Here is a 21,122-nt window from a genome sequence, read left to right on the forward strand (position 1 = left end):
GTTAAAAAATATCAAATTACAAGAAAGGTACAGATAAAGTGTATGGAAACACTATATAAGTATAATTCTAACCAAAATGGGGCATAATTCAGGAATATTGGTGCAAGAGTTATGCACCTTGTGTCATATGATGTGGGAGATGAAGTGGAACAACTACTTCAAGTTTGAATCAAATGCATTTCGTAATAACTGAGATATAGTGAAAATACATCAAAATTGTTACTAATGTATTTTATGATGTTACACCTGTGTACCAAAAACATTTAAATCTGTCAAGAACTGTCACTGTAGTGTTTAATGACTCTAACGGTGGTAAATGTTGCACAATAGCTTGAGCCTGTGTTAAAAAATATCAAATTATAAGAGAGGTACAGATAAAGTGTATCAAAACATGATATAAGTATAATTTTCACCAAAAAGGGGCATAATTCAGGAAATATTGGTGCAAGGTTATGCACCTTGTGTCATATCATGTGGGTGATGATGTGGAACAATTATTTTAAGTTTGAATCAAATCTATAAAGTAGTAAAACCCTTCCAGGCACAGAAGTTATATATATGAGATATAGTGAAAATGCATCAAAATAAACCTTAAATCCTAAGTAAAAGGGGACATAATTCATGCAAAATTTGTGTCAGAGCTATGCGCCTTGTGTCACATGATGTGGCTGATAAGGTGGAATATCTATTTTAAGTTTGAATCAAATCCATTAAGTAATAACTGAGATATAGTGAAAATGCATCAGAATTTACCTTAAATTCTAAGTAAAAGGGGACATAATTCATGAAAAATTGGTGTCAGAGTTATGCACCTTGTGTCACATGACGTGGTTGATAAGGGGGAACATCTATTTTAAGTCTGAATCAAATCCATTCAGTAATAACTGAGAGTGAAAGTGTATAAAAACTTTAACCTTAAATTCTAAGTAAAAATGGGAGGCATAATTTATGGAATATTGGTGCAAGAGTTATTGACCTTGTGTCATATGATATGGGTAATGATGTTGAACAAGTCTGAATCAAATCCATTAAGTAATAAAACCCTTCTAGGCACAGAAGTTATGGAGCAAAACCCAAATATCAGACCTTTGACCTTGAATTGTGAACTTTGGCCTTTGACTATCAGGCATAGGTGATGTGTTCAACATGTCATCTGGTCTTGAGGAATAATAATGTGAAGTTAAATTTCTTCACGGGAATATCTTGAGAACATAAAACAAAAAATACCTAACAACAGTTAAAATGATTCGAGTCCTGGGTTGTGTAACCTTATTTTTAAGCCGTATCTCCTCAAAATATTGATGTTTGTTACCTTCTACTGCTGTAAAAACATATAGAAATGGGGCATGTGTTGGTTTCCGTATAAGATCGAAATTTTTTCACCGAATAAACTGAAAACTGGTGTTCCCGAGTGAAAGTTAATTCGGCATTACGTGAAGGTTGATTCATTATTATTATTGATATTATTATTATTATACCAGGTTTATATATGTATATATGTGCTGCACGTTCATTTCTATTCTTAATGTTTAATTAATTGAAAAACTTATCTATTATTATCATCATCATCATCATCATTATTATTATTATCATTATTATTATTATCATTATACCAGATTTATATATGTATTGCACGTTCATTTTAATTCTTAATTTTTAACTAATTGAAAAAAGTCATCGCTTATTTTGTACTGCTTTATTATCTTGCAGAGTTTAAATAAATTTATCCCATGTCATCTTATTCAACCGCACTGAGACCTGCGCCATGCGTAACGACACGCTATATTTCATGACGTCACAATGCTGTTGGAAAAAAGTTAAATATGTCTACGCGATATACATGTTTCTTTTAGATTTTAATAGTTTGGCGTGTATTATTTTAGTGTTTTTGTAAGCAGTATTATACATCTTTTTTTTCTATTTGAAGCAAATTTTCAGTCTTTACATACAATTCATATCCTTAAGCGCTCAAGTGTTGTTCCGTACTAGTCTAGTGAAAAATCATATTTGTATTTCTCTCCGTTTGAAACAATGAGTTTATCATGTTATAATCTAACGTTATATTCCAGTAATTATTTAAAGCGAGGACTAAAAACCTAAAAGTCTGCCAACAATTCTACTAAATATTTGATCAGCTAATCTTTCTACCCATCGTTCCTAAAGATTTACCAGTTTAACACATTGTTGCTGATAATAGAGTTGCTTTAAAAGTCATTTTAGCCACAAGAGTTAATGTTAGTGCATAAAGTTAGGTGTCGATTAAGAGTTATACCAAACAGGCTAAAATTACTTTTAAAAGCTACACTAATACCAACCAGACAAAGTGCAGTAGAAAGTGTGTTTGAATAAATAAAAGAACTATGATTTTATCGCTATATTTTATAGTTTTATTGAATTTCTTGCCAAGTTTTCAGATACTGATGAAATAAAACGATAGATTATATCCTGATAAACCCACTGTTTCAGAAGTAAGAAATCCAAATACAGTTTTCACTTGCACGCAACATCAATTTAACGCAAAGGAATATGAATTATATATAATAGAAAAAAACATTAAAAAATAATTATATTAAAATGTAAAAGAAATCAACCTAGTAGAACTATATAACTTTTTCCAACATATATTGCCATAATTTTAAGCGTAACGTTGCGCGTTGGGTGAGAAGTTATACTTGTAAAATGTGTACAATTTAGTACACATATATTTAATTGCATAATATAAAATTTCTTTGATTTATAGTACACATATATTTAATTGCATAATATTAAATTTCTTTGATTTATAGTACACATATATTTAACTGAATAATATAAAAATTCTTTGATTAATAGTACACATATATTTAATTGCATAATATAAATTTCTTTGATTTATAGTAAAATCGATTATTTTTCACGCTTGAACACTAGAGTTTACATTTTCGCGAGATGTATTTAGAATGATTTGATCGATCTTACACTGAAACAAACACATATCTCCCGTCCTAAAATCAATTATTATATGGCAGTCTGAAAGACAGCTAAAACCCCCGCCACTGTTATGGATAGTGACCTTGAGCTGTGACCTTAACCTTGAACTGACATGACTGACTTATGAATTCTGCACATCATCTTGATGAGTTGATCATTTGACCAAAGTTTCATGAAAATCCTTCAAGGGGTTTAGGAGATACAGAGCTCAAACCTTTGACCTTGAGTTGTGACCTTGACCTTGAGTTGACATAGCTGAATCATGAGTTTGTTGATGTGGTAATCATTTGGTCTAAGTTTAATGAAAATCCTTTAAGGGGTTTAGGAGATACAGAGTGGACACAAAATGAAAGACTCAAACCTTCATAAACTTGACCTTGAGCTGGCATGGCTAACTCATAGGTTCTGCATATTATCTTAATGAGGTGATCATTTGACCCAGGTTTCATGAAAATCCTTCAAGGGGTTTAGGAGATACAGAGGGGACACAAAATGGAAGGCTCAAACCTTTTATCCCAAGTTGTGGCCTTGACCTTGAGCCAACATGGCTGTTTCATAAGTTCTACACATCGTCTTGATGAAGTGATAATTTGACCCAAGTTTCATGAAAATCTTTAAGAGGTTTAGGAGATACAGAGCGGACACGAAATGGAAGGCTAAAACCTTTGACCTTGAGTTGTGACCTTGACCTTCAGCCGACATGGCAACTCATTAGACCTGCACATCGTGTTGATGTGACCATTTGACCAAAGTTTCATGAAAATCCTTCAAGGCGTTTAGGAGATATGGACCGGACACGAAAGTGTTACGGACGGACGGACGGACGGATGGACGGAGACCATTCCTATATCCCCCACCTCCCCCTAATAATGCATATGTTACACATTTATGCCACTAACACCTGATCAACTAAGGCTATCACTGAAGTCGATTAATACTCCCAAACCTCAATTTGATAAAAAGAAAGTAAAACGTTGTCATCATGACTTTTGAATTTTAGGTGTGACCTTGACCTTGGACCTAGTGATCTGAGGTAATTGTGTCTGCTCGACTATAAGGAAAATGTTTAACAAGATATTGTTATTATTATAAGTAAGTGTGGGAGATCGAAAAGGAGATTTTTATCCTTTTTCTGGAGGGGACGGGGGTTAGAGGCGAAGGTAAAGGTTCGGTGAAATGGGGTGGAGGAGGTAGGCGAAGACAGCGGAGTAGGGGAGTTGATGGAAACATGAATTATGTTTTTGTATGGAACGCATTTTTGGGTGGGTGTCGGAAGGAACATAGATGAAGTGTGGGTTTAGGATAGGACATGAGGAATACCAGTTCTAAGAAACGTTATGAGATATAAGTCAAATTGAGAAATGTGCCACAAGACTTTAACCAATACTGTTACAAAATCTGACCCCAGTAACCTTGACCTTTGAGCAACCTGACCCTAAACAAAAAGATTTCTGCCTCGTTCTAAGATCAATCCTTATGTGAGGTTATATTGTGAAATTGAGAAGCTTATCATGAAACTTTAACCAGCACTATCACAATATTTAAGCCAGTGACTTCGACATTTAGGATACTTGTTCCTAAACTAATACATATAGATGTCTTTCCCTTACCAAGACCAACACTTATGTGAAGTTTGATGTTAATAAGGGCAGTAGTAAGAAGATATAGTGACACTGAGAAGCTTGTCCTAAAATTTTAACTTTCAATGCAACGGTGACAGTGACACAGACGCCAAGGCAAGTACAGTAATCCTCCTTATTCTTCAAACAGTCGAGCTAAATATTTTCAAAGCCGTTTAGACAATATAGAGCGGACATGAAGCTAAGCTATTTGACCTTTGACCTCCACGAGTAACCTTGACCTTGGGCCTTGTGACCTAGGTTGAGCGCTCTGTACATCGTCTTGATGTGGTTTATAATTTATGTCAGTTTTATGAAAATCATCCCAGCGGCCATGGTGGACAAATGAACGGACGGACGGATGGACTGGACATGCGTGACTCCAACATAGTCCAATGTACTTTGTACGTTGGGGTATAATTATATACATGTTAACTTATGTCTAATTTGTTTAATTAAGCTTTTGTCATGGCGGCTGTAGTGGTGTCATGCTATATGCTTGTGCCAGGTCTGTCGTGGATTTATCATACTTGGTTCTTTCTTCTGCATATATTTCTCACTAGAGTGTTTGAAATCAATCTGAAAATGATGACAAATAATTAGGATAAAAATACTTCAAGATGTAACTTAAAGGTAAAATCAACTTAAACCATATCTTCCATTTTTTTTCTTCTCAGAATAATCAGTAGAACTATATATCTCCCCTTCTTTTGCAGGAGAAAAAACTGACAAGAGCTGTCACAGGAGACAGTACGCTCGACTATTTTGATGCTGGATAAAGAAACGGGGCGCATCAAAGGAAGCTGGAGCTGTCACCGTAGTGTTAAATGACTCTGATGTTGGATTTAGATATTGCACAATAGCTTGAGTCTGTGTCAAAAAATCAAGTTATAAGAAAGATAAAGATAAAGTGTATCAACACACTAAATAAGTATACCGTATAGCGGGTTATTTCTGCGGTCAAAATATTCTGCGTTTTGGCCCCAAAAATTGTGAAACAAATTTCTGCGTGTTTAATTTCTGCGTTTTCACATAAAAGGAAGAGAAATTTCTGCGTTTATGATGCCAAAGAGGAGGTAGTTCCTCGCATGATCGGGCGTTGTGAGAATGATAGCGTATGAAAACAACAAACTAAATTACCGGTAACTGTTGTAAAATAACTTTGCATTTAATGAAAACATTGTAGGATACAATAACATGTGAATTGAAAAAATATGAGTACAACAACAATTGCACATGCACAACTACAAGCTACGGTATATCGGCATAACGGTTATACTTATATAAAGGTTATTAAAGTATAGTTCGGAAGATATTTATTACAAGGGTTTAATAAGAATAACACAACTGAAATTCACTCAATTATTTCATTCACAGAAGAAAAATGTTTTCTGAGGTATTAACAGTTAGGGCTTTGATTGACCATCACACCTAATTATACAATTATCGGTAATTGTCAGATTGTGACGGTAATTTCCAATAATTACTTCGGATTACCTAGGGAAACATAACATGAAACAACGTTGGGGAAAATGCAGTTTTTTTTGCGTTTTAAATTTTTGCTGGATGAATATTCTGCTGGAAATATTTTTGCGATTCTACCGAGAGACCGCAGAAACGCAGAAATATTCCCCCCGTAGAAATAACCCGCTATACGGTAGTTATAAGCAAAAAGGGGGGTGCATAATTCATACATTATTGATGCAAGAGTTATCACCTTGTGTCATATGATGTGGTTGATGATGTGTTACATCTGCTTTAAGTCTGAATTAAATCCATTTAGTAATAACGGAGATAGAGTGAAAGTGTACCAAAACATTAACCTGAAATTCTAAGTGAAATGGGGGAATAATTCATGAAATACTGGTGTTCGAGTTGTGCACCTTGTGTCATATGATGTGGGTGATAAGGTGAACAACTATTTTAAGTTTGAATCAAATTTGTTTAGTAATAACTGAGATAGAGTAATAGCGCACCAAAACTTCAACCTGATGTTCTAAGTAACAAGAGCTGTCCGTAAGACAACGCGCTCGACTTTTCTCAGTGCTTGACTCTGAATTAGAGCTTTGCCAGTAAAAAAAATCCAAGTTAGAAAGGGACATAACTCTGTAAAAAATCAAACCAGAGCTATGGATATTGTGTCTCCTGGTGTAGACTTTGATAGTAAATAACTATTTCGAGTTTCAAGTCAAAAGCTTTGATAGTAACATAGATATTTTACTTTATCAAAAATTTTAACAAAAAAAAAATCTAAGTTAAAAAGGGGCATAATTCTGTCAAAATTCAAATCAGAGTTAAGGGAATTATTTCTCCTGGTATAAACTTTGATGGTAAATAAATATTTTAAGTTTCAAGTCAAAAGCTTTGATAGTAACAGAGATATTTGACTTTATCAAAAACTTTAACCAAAAATTCCAAGTTAAAAAGGTGCATAATTCTGTCAAAATTCAAATCAGAGTTATATGCATTGTGTAGACTTTGATAGTAAATAACTATTTTAAGTTTTAAGGCAATACCTTTGATAGTAACAGAGATATTTGACTTTATCCAATACTTTAACAAACGGCGACGCCGACGCCGACGCCGGGGCGAGTGCAATAGCTCTCCTTTTTCTTCGAAAAGTCGAGCTAAAAGGGGAGATAATTCATGAAATACTGGTGCAAAAGTTATGGCTCTTGTGTCATATGATCATTGAATCAAATCCATTTAGTAATAACTAAAATAGTGGAAATGCATCAAAATTAACCTTAAATTCTAAGTAAAAGGGGACATAATTCATGAAAAATTGGTGCAAGAGTTATGCACCTTGTGTCATACGATGTGGATGATAAGGTAGAACAACTATTGTAAGTTTGAATCAAATCCATTTAGTAATAACTGAGATAGAGTGATAGTACACCAAAACTTTAACCTGAAATTCTAAACAAAAGTGTGTGTGTGTGGGGGGGGGGGGTGTAAATCATTATATATTGGTACCAGAGTTATGAACCTTGTGTCATACGATGTGGATGATAAGGTAGAACAACTTTTTTTTTTAGGTTTGAATCAAATCCATTTAGTAATAACTGAGATAGAGTGATAGTACACCAAAACTTTAACCTGAAATTCTAAGTAAAAGTGGGAGGGTAATTCATTATTTTTACCAGAGTTATGAACCTTGTGTCATATGATGTTGGAGATGATGTGGAACAACTGCTTTCAGTCTGAATCAAATCCATGTAGTAATGATTAAGATATAGTGAAAGTGCATCAAAACTTTAACTTCTAAGTAAAAATGGGTTTAATTTATGAAATATTGGTGAGAGTTATGGCCCTTGTGACATATCATGTGAGTGATGATGAGGAATAACTATTTTAAGTTTGAAACAAATCCATCATGCAATTACACTGATAAAGAGTAAAAGGATGAAGTGTAAAAAAAAAAAAACTTTAACCAAGGTGGGGACGCGGAAGGACGCCGACGCTGACGCCGGGTTGAGTAGGATAGCTCTCCATACACTTCGTATAGCCGAGCTAAAAGCTGGGGATAGAACATCTGACAAAAGTCAGCATATTAACAACAAAGATAATTTGACAAAAAGTAAGCAAAACAACTAGATCACAAGTGTGTTTCAATAGCACTGTGCGTACGTTTGAAAAGCTCTGTACGTACTTTTCAATACTTTCAATAGTATAGCCCTCTTCGTATGTAGTTACTGAAGCGCCTTTGTCGACTTTCTTACAAATGTTAGACGAAATTATATTAAAAATGTCTGCTAAAACATTTAACACAAAAGTCGGAAACAATGAATTACCAACGCCAAAACTACTAGATATCCCTCCACCTTCGGCAAGGGATAATAAACAAGAGCTGTCTGAGGACAGCAACGCTTATCTCTTCAACAGCCTTATCACTAAAGCAAGAGGGTCGTGTTGTCCTTAAACCACTCAGTTGAGTTTCACTGCTCGCTTGAACAGTTTTCGAAGGAAATAACGCAAGGAATTGTCTGTGAAATAATTATAAAATAGTATATTTGTACACTATTCGTAAACGGTCAGCAGTTTCTGACAATGATTTTAAAATCTGGTCTGCTATTTCTGACAAAGACTTTTTGATAAATCAAAATAATTAATTTGAACAATCTTGGTAGAAAGTCACACCAGGACCATTTGTGTGAAGTTATTTCAAAATCAGACCAGCAGTTTCATACCGCTATATACGTATAGGGAAAAGTGACCACACCCCATGGCAGCCATGTTTTTAACGAATCGGAAAAATTTGAACAATCTTGGTAGAGAGATACATAAGGACCATTTGTGTGAACTTCTTCCAAAATCATACAAGTGATTAGGGGATATCGTTTGAAGATTATTCTATTGTTATCTCTGGTACTACGTGCAACTTAGCGTAACCATTTGAACAACTTTGGAAGAGGACTAAGCAAGGAACATCCAGGTCAATTTACATCTAAAATCCATTCAGTGGTTTTGGAGAAAATATGCATTATTTCATCATGAGCGGGCACCTGGGTAGAACCACCGACCTTCCATAAGCCAGCTGGATGGAAATCAACGCCCCGAGTAAGCTCGAACCAACATCGATGAGTGGCAAAAATGGGACATATATAATGCATATAAAAGTCAATACATTAAAATCCCAACCAAATGCACATAGGCACTTGATGTTGATGACGTATACCAAGTTTCGTTTGAATTGATATAGAAGGTACAGATGTAATACATATATTGTGAAATAAATAAATAAATAATAATCGGGCATAAAAGTCCAGACTATGAATTATGCGCATGTACACTTCAGGTTGATGATGAAAAATCAAGTTGTATTGAATCTGGGTGGAATATGGATATATGAATACACATTTTCAAAAGTAGTAATACTGTAATGTTAAAACAAAAGGCTCGACTAAAAACATTTATCGGACATTAAAATGCGGACAGAAAAACGCAAATGAACGCTTCATGTTAAATTATGAAGTGTACCAAGTTTTGTTTGAACTGAATGGAAAGTGTACGAAGAGTTGAATGCTCAAAGCTTGTAGCTGTATATTGTTAAATTCCAAAAAAAAAAAAAACAAGAGCTGTCACTATTGGTGACAAATGCCCCAGAAGTAGGCCGAAGAATGCCACAGATGAGAGGCCTCGGTTATAAGTGTGACACATCTTCTCAATATGGTAAACATTTGTGTCAAATTATTTTCAAATCCCTTGATAAATGGACCAGACAAGAAACACCTTTGATTTCTTAGTGTGACCTTGACCTTGGAGCTAGGGGTCTGGATCTTGCACATGACACCTCATCTTATTATAAGGAACATTTATGCCAAGTAATTTCAAAATCCCTTTATCAATGGCAAAGTTATGGACAGGACAAGAAACAGACCATGTTAACCTTTGACCTCTTAGTATGACCTTGACCTTGGAGCTAGGGGTCTGGGTCTTGTATTCGAAGGGAACTGCAGGAGGAGGTAAAATCTCAAGAAAGTGTGACATACGGACAGTTCAAATTATATCTGCCTCCCGGGTCTTCGACAGCTGGGGCACAAAACGATGAGAGCATTTATGACGGATTAGTGCCAGGACCTTATGATGTGATGTTTTAGGTTTGAGTCACAAATGAGATAACGTGAACAAGCGGCATAATTCTGTCAAGAACACAAACTAGAGTTATTGGGATTGTTACCATACATGCAGATGATGATGGTAAAAATATATTTTGAGTTTCAAGTCATTACCTTATACTGTATCAAAGTTATGTCCAGAAAACGAAGATTGTCAAAAAAATTTAAGTATGAAAGGGGCATAATTTGGTCAAAAATACAAATCAGAGTTATGGGGATTGTTACCACTCATGCAGATGATGATGATAAAGACACATTTCAAGTTTCAAGTCTTTATGTTATATTGTACTAAAGTAACATCAAGAAAGCGAAGATTGCCAAAACAATTTTAAGTATGAAAGGGGCATAATTCTGTAAAAAATACAATTAGAGTTATGGGGATTGTAACACACATTATAAAGAAATATTTTTAATTTCAAGTCATTATCTTTGAAAGAACCAAAGATATGTCTATAACAAGAGGGTCATAATGGCCCTATATCGCTCACCTGTTATCATTGCACTTAAAAACAAGAAGGTCAAAAAATCATAATCAAGATCAATCAAAAGAATTATGAGAAAATGTAGTTGAAATTTTCTTAAAATTACTTCAAATAAAATTATTTTCAAATCAGGCCAGTAGTTTCATACAAGGTTTTCTGTATAGCCATATGGGAAAAAGAGCCCCTCCCCCAGGCGGCCACTTTTTCAATGAATCAAAATTATTTGAAGGAATTTGGTAGAGGGTCACTCAAGAAATATTTGTGTAAAATTATTTTGAAAACGGACCAGCAATTTCTGACAAAAAGATTTTCAAAGTTCTATATAGGCATATAGGGAAAATAAGCAAAACCCCTTGGGGCCATGTTTTTGCTGAATCAAAATTATTTGAAGGAATATAGTAGAGGATCACCCAATAAACACTAGTCTTGTGTAAAATTGTTTTGAAATCAGTTTTCTATATACCCATACGTCCAAAGGACAGGAACAAAGGGAAGAAATTTAACCAAAAAGAAAACAAAAATTCTTACAAGGTACAGATATAGTAACATAAAAGGGAAGTAATTAAAAAAACAATTATTGTAAGTGAACAAAAGAAGGATCTGCCAAATAAAAACAAGAGCACTGCAATGCAACGCAAATGCATCTAGCAATATACACACAAAACAAAGTCATATGACCTTTGACCCCTAAGTGTGACCTTGACCTTGAAGTGAGCCATCCGAAACATGCGCTCTGCACGTCGTTTCGATGAGGTGAACATTTGTGTCAGGTTTCTTTGAAATCCTTCAAAGGATTCAAGAGTTACAGAACGGAAGGGAAATTGCTAACCAACAGACAGACAGACGGACACCGAGGCGATAACATAATACGCCCCTTCAGGCGTATAAAAAGGAATCGAGATCTTTATAATGGTGATACAAGTTGTGTGCAAGTTTGGTTAAAATCGAATCATAAATGAAGGTGCTATTGTGCAGACAAGGTCAAAAGAGCTAATTTTGGCCCTTTCAGGGGCCATAACTCTGGAACCTATTATGGGATCTGGCCGGTTTAAGAAGGGAACCAAGATCTTATAGTGACACAAGTTTTGTGCAAGTTTGATTAAATTCAATTCATAAATGAAACTGCTATTGTGCAGACAAGGTAAAAATAGCTAATTTCTGGCCCTATCAGGGGCCATAACTCTTGAACCCATAATGGAATCTGGCAAGTTCAAGAAAGGAACCAAGATCTTGTGGTGATACAAGTTGTGTGCAAGTTTGGTTAAAATCAAATCATAAATGAAGCTGCTATTGTGCAGACAAGGTCAAAATAGCTAATTTTGGCCCTTTCAGGGGCCATAACTCTGGAACTCATAATGGAATCTGGCCGGTTCAAGAAAGGAACCGAGATCTTATGGTGACACAAGTTTTATGCAAGTTTGGTTAAAATCAAATCGTAAGTGAAGCTGCTATTGTGCAGACAAGGTCAAAATAGCTAATTTTGGCCCTTTCAGGGGCCATAACTCTGGCACCCATAATGGGAACTGGCCGGTTCAAGAAAGCAACCAAGATCTTATAGTGACACAAGTTTTATGCAAGTTTGGTTAAAATCAAATTATAAGTGAAGCTGCTATTGTGCAGACAAGGTCAAAATAGCTAATTTTGGTCCTTTCAGGGGCCATAACTCTGGCACCCATAATGGGATCTGGCCAGTTCAAGAAAGGAACCAACATCTTATGGTGATACAAGGTATGTGCAAGTTTGGTTAAAATAAAATCATAAATGAAACCACTATCGTGCAGACACGAAATTGTGGACGGACGGCGGTGATCACAAAAGCTCACCCTGTCACTATGTGACAGGTGAGCTAAAAAAAGCTTTCAAAAAAAATTAACATGGAAATATTTCCAAGTTTAACAACTTTATGACCTTGACTTTGGGTATAATGGGCCCAGCCCCTGCACATATTTTTTTTTGTATGTTGAACAATGTTTATGTGAACTTACAGTAAGTTATAAGCAATAGTAACACAGATATGACAGAAAAACAAAGGTTGCGGAAAACTTTAACCTTAAAAATAACTTAAGTACAACACCTTGATGACCTTGACCTTGGGTATTATGGGCCCAGTCCCTGCACATTCTTTGTTTGTATCCTGGACAATGTTTATGTGAAGTTACAATAAGATATAAGCAACAGTAACAAAGATATTACAGAAAAACAAAGCTGTTAAAAAACTTTAACCTTAAAAATAACTTAAGTATAAAATCTTGGTGTCCTTGACCTTGGGTATAATGAGCCAAGCCCCTGCATATACTTTGATTGTATGCTGGACAATGTTTATTTGAAGTTACAGTAAGATATAAACAATAGTAACAAAGATATGACAGAAAAACAAAGGTTGCGGAAAAACTTTAACCAAGAAAGCTCAAGGCGACGGCAATGCCGACGCCGTGGCGAGTAGAATAGCCCCCCTATTCTCCGAATAGTGGAGCTAAAAATGAAAAAAATATTTTGCCAAGAAACTAGCAGAATGGCCACGGACGCCGAGTTGGATAGCTCTCTGCATAATATGTATAATACTATTTCAGAATAAATGGTACAAAATTAATCGTAAATTTCTTACAGATAGTATCTGGCATGCACCGGACTCTCCCATCAACTGTCGAAAACAACAAACACAGGACGGCACGTTCTGGAATCGATTATTTTTCTTTGTCTTTCAACAATGTAAAACACTGTCTTCCTGTCGTTTTAAACCTGGAAAAATATCATACTTATAACAGTAACAAGCGAAATTCATGCAATTCAATGAAAATATGTTACATATCGCTTAATAATTGGCAATTGCACATATCTGCGTGGGTTCAAGTCTCGCTCGAGGTCGCTGAAATCTTTCACTTCAAGGAAATTGTTTTGCTGAAAGTTACTGGCCAATATTTAAACTTAATGACTTGAGCAATAAGCAGGGGGGAAATTATGGTTATAACATTGTTTATACAAAATAAAATGGCCTATATAGCAGGTCAGAAATTCTAACTGACTAATCAGAAAGATGCATTTTCAAGTTCTGTCATTTTCCAGTTTTTACAATGAACATGTAGTGACTCGCAGTAATTTAGAAATCAAGTTCAGTTTTTAATCTCACATGTCTTAGAGGAAGCTAAAATGAAAACATTTTAAAGTTTAATTTGAATACTATATTGATTACTTTTATTTAAAATAAAATTTGAGGTTTTAAACAGGGGTTCTGTGATAAAGTCCGAGTAAAGTGATAACCCGAATGAAACGAGTACCATTTCGCAATGTTACTGTGAACTACTAGTATTCACGCCAAACTATGCCTTGTGCAAAACGTGTGCTTTATCTATAGACATGGAGTGAAGATGTATCATTACAAAATGCGGAATTTCTCAAGACCAACCGAATCAATGTCTTTAAAACTGAGTAAAAAAAATCAAACAATGAAACAGTATAAATGTATCAAGGTAAAATTTCTGTCGTCAGTAAATGTCTAAAGAGAACAAGAAATGATGTCCAAATTGTATGACACATGACCCCTGAAAATAATCGATAGAATAATGCTAAGAATTTAAAAAGAGGCAAAGGGTCATAACTCGAGCAGAAAATCGGACATGGAAGTTTCGATAATACACAAATCATGTCCGCTTCATATTTCGTTTAAATTGGGTAGAAACTGTATGAGGATTTGGGTACACAATGTTCTGATATAGATGTAACATTTCAAAGTCCGAAAGAGGGCCATTATCCCAAAAGAATATTACATGAAAATCCCCACAATATGCGCATTTCAATGTAAACGGTGTATACTAAGTACATTTCAGTTAACGTGTCTACGGCGTGATATTCCAGTGAGGCAGCACTATAAAGTATGGCATTATGCTCACTGCTACAAGTAGACACCGTCGTTTATATGACTGAAAAATTGTTGAAAAAGACGTTAAACCCGAACACACACACACATTTCAGTTAGATATAAACTGTAAGAGCAGATGATTATACAAGAAATGTGACTAACGGACTGACGGACGGAAAGATATTTTAAACACTATCTTTGACACCGTGGTAATAAAATATATTTAATAATTTACGTCGTATCATAGTTTACCTATAATGCAGGGAAAACAGATTATTTTCTAAGTCCATCTGAAAGTTCTTAGAGGTGAACAATTTGCAAATAACAATGTGTATATTTCTTGGTCATCCGTTGGTGACATAAATACAAATTAGGTCTGAATTTCAGTGACATGCTCGCTAATTTTAAATACATTTAGTTGAAACAGAATTCATTCAACAGATTCATAGGAGGTAGTTTTTGAAATCATGTTTATTTTCATGATTTTGTTAGTTGGTTTCTAACTAGTACCCGCACCTCATCAAAAACTGCGGTCAAAGTTCTGTCAAATCGGGATATGAATCAGCGACTCAAAACAAGGAGTCTAATGATCTACCATTATAGCCGGGTGAGCAGACCATGTCACGAATTTATGTGGCAAAATAATTTATAAAGTACATACATGCCAGAAGAATTGTTTTCCGCAATGCCATGTTTACGGAACCTAACTTAATCACCTGCATACAAAGCAGATAAAATAACTTTCAAACTAATAGAAAAAACGTTATGAAGTAACATTTCTCTTTACCTGAATAAATTCGTCGCCTACCTCGCGGATTCTGATATGTGCACGAGGTGTGGAAGAGCTCTCTACAATCACCAGGACAGGGCAAATACAAACGATATGTCCATCAAGGGCTGAATTCCACTAAAACCACTCTATCTTGACCAATCGAACAGTGCTAAAAAAAATTTATTACATACCCAATTACATACACAGTTATAAACTCCGTTAAGAAACGTCAATATTTTCACATTTCACGTCGGGTGCGTGGCGTCATTTGTGATGTATTTTTTACGTGTGTCGTCGCATTTGAAATGTCTTAACGACGATAAGATTAATTTTGCTCATGTTAAAAACTAATTCATATCGTTTATATAACTATTATTACTTTAGATGCGAATGTAATATACAGATTATTAGATTTGCATCGATAATATGCACTCGTTCTTTCGCGAAATATTGCACCCTGAAGTCGCGCAATAATTCCGCTGCATAACTCATGCATATTTCTCCATACAAATCTAATAACCTATAAGTCCCACATTTATAAGTTTTATCGCACTATTAGAAATGACAGTATATGCCAATGATTATTTTTCAAGTCAGTTAATCTTGTGAAACAGTCGATCCGTGATTTGCAAAGTTATACACTCTTTAGTTTAAGGTTGGTATTTTTTCATTTCCGGAACAAACGCATCATAACTGCATCGCCTTTAGGATCTGCAAGTTATACAAGCCAGTATCAGTGTACATAATGACGACAATATAAAATTAAATTATTTAATGAAAGTTTTATACTGGAAAGTATGACGATAAACAAATTCAAATATTTTACCAAAATTTTATACTGCAAAGTTACTCCAGGCATCGGGTCACTTCTTCCGCCACTGGCGTCATCTGGTAGAAGCAGCAAGTGTCGTCTGCTAGATATAATTGGCAACTAACTGTCATGTTATAAATCCTCTTATCACATATGGATATATAATCCTTAAGTTTAGTTACCGAAATTTTGTAAAATTACCAGCGATTTCATAACTTGACAAATCTCTCAATATGTTCAGGAAAAATGGAAATTTATGTCACAGAACCAGATGTCAGCCTATATCAACAACACCTTTGCTGTGCCTGTCACATTTAACATTGTTTCAGATAAGTCAGAAACCATAGATGTAATACAAATTGTGGCTCGAACTCGCGTCATGTAAATAGCAATTCTAAAGTAATTTAATAGCATACCTTGTCGAGAACAGTTGATTACTATGTTTACATAAGGGGTCCAGAACACGTCTGATGAGCGACATCGATTGGTTACCAGTGCTCCTCTGGTTCTCGGCATCCTTTTAGTACCAGCAAGGCAATTCTACGACAACTGTAGTTCCATCAACTAATTTTTTCTTCCTGTTAATATAATAAAATAAACAGCTACACTGTTTTTCAGAAACCAACACTTACACCAAAGTCACATATGAAAAGATAGTTATATCCCCGTTTTCATTTTACTGACAGAAAACAAAAGTTTGTTATAAAATCTTTGATACGGTTTAAAGAAGAAAATGGATTTCAAACTAACACACCAAAAATCACGAATTCGAACCACAACACAGCAATGAGCCCGACGTACAATTACACCAATCATGAAAACCTACTTGGTGTAATTAAACTGATTTTCCGACCTATATTCAAAGTGCAATATAAATTATAAGCACGTCCTTACGTGTATGATACAGGAAACTGCTTCTTGTCGGATAGTTCGGGTTCCTCGTCTGATAGCCTGAGTTTCTCATCAAATAGTTTTGAGTTTCTTGTCCGATACTTCGAGTTTTACTTTCACCATAGCCAGAAGTTGAATGCACATTCCTACGCTCCAGAATTACTACGAGAAAAATAGTACTTTGCTTTCTAAAGGTTTAAAGTTATGCACTGCTTAACTGAATACTGGTAGTCATTATCTAACAATTAACGGTAATGAGTTAAAAAAAAAAAAAAAAGAATTAAAACCATGTACGCCCACACGATAACCAGAAAATATAGAATTTATAGAAAATTTATTAATTTAATAAATGAAAAGGAATGTGCGTAACTTGTGGGATGAATACTGCAAAAAAAGATATCAAACGAAATAATCTAATTGTACCTGTTAGAAAAATTACATACCTCAGAAAAAGGATCAAATTGCAGCATCCAATTAACCACTGTGGAATCTACAACATGACATCCACTCACGTGCTTGTAGTCAATATCATGTACCATAGCTGCACCATCCACTAAACCATTGCATTGTCTACAATATGATATATTCACACGTGCTTGTAAACATCAGCCACCAGGTTGAAAAAATGCATACAAAAATGGATAACGTAAGTAGCAATATACATATCTGTTCATCATAAAGAGAAACGTACATTTTGCTTGGTCTGCATCTCCATGTCCGTCTGCGTCTTTTTTCTTCAAGTATACATACCCCAGCATTCTAGTAGAAAAAAGAAATACAAAACAAAAAGAGTAAAACGCAGAAATAAAATAAAACAATTTCGCGCGTTCAACCCAGATCTCGTCTGCACCGCATGTCTGTCGTCTGCATATTTCATGGCATGTCTTTGCAGCTTTCGCGCGTTCAACCCAGATCTCGCCTGCAACCCATATCAGTCGTCTGCAAATTTCATGACATGTCTTTGCAGTTATCTAAAACTGATGGGAAACGTAAAACAAATTAATCACAGTGCAATATTTGTGTACATCAATAAATCTGGTTATAATGTATTGCTAATGGCAGAAAGAAAATCATCTTGTAACATAACGAAAGGAATGTGAAGAACCCAATGCGACAAACAATTCGCATCAAAAGCCTATTTTAACAAAACAACGAAAACATTATCGAAATCGAATACAACCGAGAAGATCACATGGAATACACCACCACAAACACCAAAACCACCACCACAAAACCAAAACCACCCACAAACACCAAAACTACCACCACAAACACCAAAACCACCACCACAAACACACAAACAACACCACAATCACCACCAAGTAGCCATTGTAAACAAAAGCCTGACAAAACAGTGAACACCAAACACCAAGAATTCCGCAGCAAAAACATACAAGGTAGATTGGGTTTTCAATAATTCAATAAGCACACCTATCATCCAGATGTTTGTTTATATTCAAGTTTTGCCTGAATTCATTTACAGGTCCTAGCAAGGCTTAGATTACTTAAAGCTAAGCGTTTGCCAAGTGATCGGTTGCAGGATTTCTCTCACTGCTGTTTGAGCCTTTGCCTAGATGTAGATGTTAGTTTCCATGGTTATCCTGTTGAATGTATAGATACAGAGAGGCATGTGTAAAATAAAAAACAAATATATCCAAATCTTGCCACAAAAAAAGAAAAAGAAAACATACACACCCTATATGATCCAAAATCCGCTGTGTGCTTTTGTACATCCAAACGCCAGCCACCCATTTATACTATTGCCCTGGTACGTTTCCATAATAACCCTGTTGAGGTTGAATGTATAAATACAGAAAGGTATTTGCAAAAACAGTAACATATCATACTGTTTACGCAAGAAATGAAAAGTAAACATACACACCCTATACGCTCCAAAATCTGCTATATATTTGTGTGCATCTGAACGCCGGTCATCCATTGTACCATTGCCTAGATGTAGAGGTACGTTTCAATGGTCACCCTGTAAAGAGTATAGATACAGAAATGCATGTGCAAAAAACCCCCAAAAAACCCCCAAAAAACAAACAAACATATGAAAGTGTCAACATAAGCCACTATTGCTGCACCGTCCATTTACCCTCTGTGAAACCTACAACATGACATCCGTGTACGAGCTTGTAGTCAATATCAAACACCATGGCTTCACCATCCACTGAACCATTACATGATATCTACAAAAGATATATTCACACGTGCTTCTAGTCAACATCATCCACCATTTTGGAAGTCTGCAGAGAAATGTATACAAAATAGGTCAGTACATCATAAAGAGAAGCGCACATTTTGTTTCGGCTGCATCTTCATGTCCGTCAGCGTTTCCATATCCGTCTGCGTCTTTATTCTCCTAGTACCCCGACATTCTAGTAGAAAAAAGGGTCTGTGGTGAGGAACGGCAGAAAAAAAAATATATCCAGCAAAAAGTTAAGAATATTACAAAGAAGCGAATAATTTCATTAGTCAAAATCAAATTAACAGAAAATGAATGCATTTTTTTTTTTTTTGGGGGGGGGGGGGGGGGGGGGGGGGTTAGGGTACAAAACTACATGTTGGTTATAAAAATTGATGGAAAATTAAAAATGAAAAAAAAATGGGGGGGGGGGGGGGGTGATGTTGCATGGTCGGGGTGGTGAGCAAGACTAGGTGGAGGAGGGAGGTGAGAGAATGGTACAACTTTGCATGTTGATAAATATTCATGGAAGGTTTGAAAAAAAGAAATAAAAAAGGAATGAAAAAAAAATTGGGGGGGGGGGGGGGGGGGGGGGGGGGAGGAGGTGGTTGGGAGGAGGAGGTGGTGTGACCAAGGCAAGGTGGCGACCAGGTGTGGGTACACAACTTCACATGTTTATAATAAATGTTCATGGAAAAGAATGAAAGAAGTTTAATGAAATTCTTCCAATTGGTTGCAAATCTGTGGATTTTTTTTAACAATTAAAGGGCAATAACAGTATGGAAAATTGACCGATAAAAAAAGAAAATGAAGGGCACCATCAAAGTATGTTGGTTCATATTTATTTCAAGTTTCATGAAATTCTACAAACTTGTTACTGAGAAATGGCTGCAGACGTGAATTTTTCATTGAATCAAGGGCAATAACTCAAAGGAAAATTGACCAATCCAAAAAAAAAAAAACTTGACGGGCATAATTGTAGTATGTTGGCTCATGTTTATTTCAAGTTTGATGAAATTCTACCAGCTAGTTACTGAGAAATGGCTACGGACGGACATTTTTGTGCATTTTTCATTAAATCAAGGGCAATAACTCTAAGGGAAACTGACCAATTAAAAAAAACAAACTTGAAGGGCATCATCGCAGTATCTTGGTTCATGTCTATTTCAAGTTTGATGAAATTCTACCCGCTAGTTACTGAGAAATGGCTGCGGACGGACATTTTTCATTAAATCAAGGGCAATAACTCTAAGGGAAATTGACCAATCCAAAAAAAAACTTGACGGGCATCATCGCAGTATGTTGGCTCATGTTTATTTCAAGTTTCATGAAATTCTACCACGTAGTTACTGAGAAATGGCTGCGGACGGACGGACAAGACCAAATCTATATGTCCCCCACCACTCATGGGGGGGGGGGGGGGGGGGGGGAGGGGGCACAAAAATAAACATACACACCCTTTATACTCCAAAATCTGCTGTTTAACTTTGTACATCTGAACGTCGGCCATCCATTATACCAATGCCTAGACGTAGAGAAACGTTTCCATGGAACCCTGTTGCAATTGCTTGTATAGATACAAAAGGCACGTGTAAAAAGAGAAACAAGTATATGAAAGTCTTGCCACAAAAAAAAAAGTAAACATACACACCCTTTATGCTCCAGAATCTGCTGTATAGCTTTGTACATCTGAACGTCGGCCATCCATTATACCATTGCCTAGATGTAGAGTTACGTTTCCTTGATAACCCTGTTTAGGTTGAGAGTACAGATACAAAAAGGCATGTGTGAAACATAAACAAATGTACAAGAATGAAAAAGTATGTATACACAACCTATATGCTCCAAAATCTGCTATATAACTTAGAACATCTGAACGTTGGTCATCCATTACTGTAACACCATTGCCTAGATG

General features: G+C 35.6%; 1 long non-coding RNA gene across 1 annotated transcript; it reads right to left on the reverse strand.

Moving 5' to 3' along the window:
* Positions 1 to 2,295: 2,295 nt before the first annotated feature.
* On the reverse strand, positions 2,296 to 18,071 carry LOC123545509 (uncharacterized). The gene is made up of 6 exons (XR_008372164.1): positions 17,023 to 18,071; positions 16,545 to 16,706; positions 16,144 to 16,231; positions 15,333 to 15,486; positions 13,295 to 13,428; positions 2,296 to 5,168 (listed from the first exon to the last, which is right to left on the reverse strand). It is a non-coding gene; the product is annotated as an uncharacterized LOC123545509 (long non-coding RNA).
* Between the last annotated feature and the right edge of the window lie 3,051 nt (positions 18,072 to 21,122).

This window comes from Mercenaria mercenaria, chromosome 1 (assembly GCF_021730395.1).
Source record: "Mercenaria mercenaria strain notata chromosome 1, MADL_Memer_1, whole genome shotgun sequence".
Lineage (NCBI taxonomy): Eukaryota > Metazoa > Mollusca > Bivalvia > Venerida > Veneridae > Mercenaria > Mercenaria mercenaria.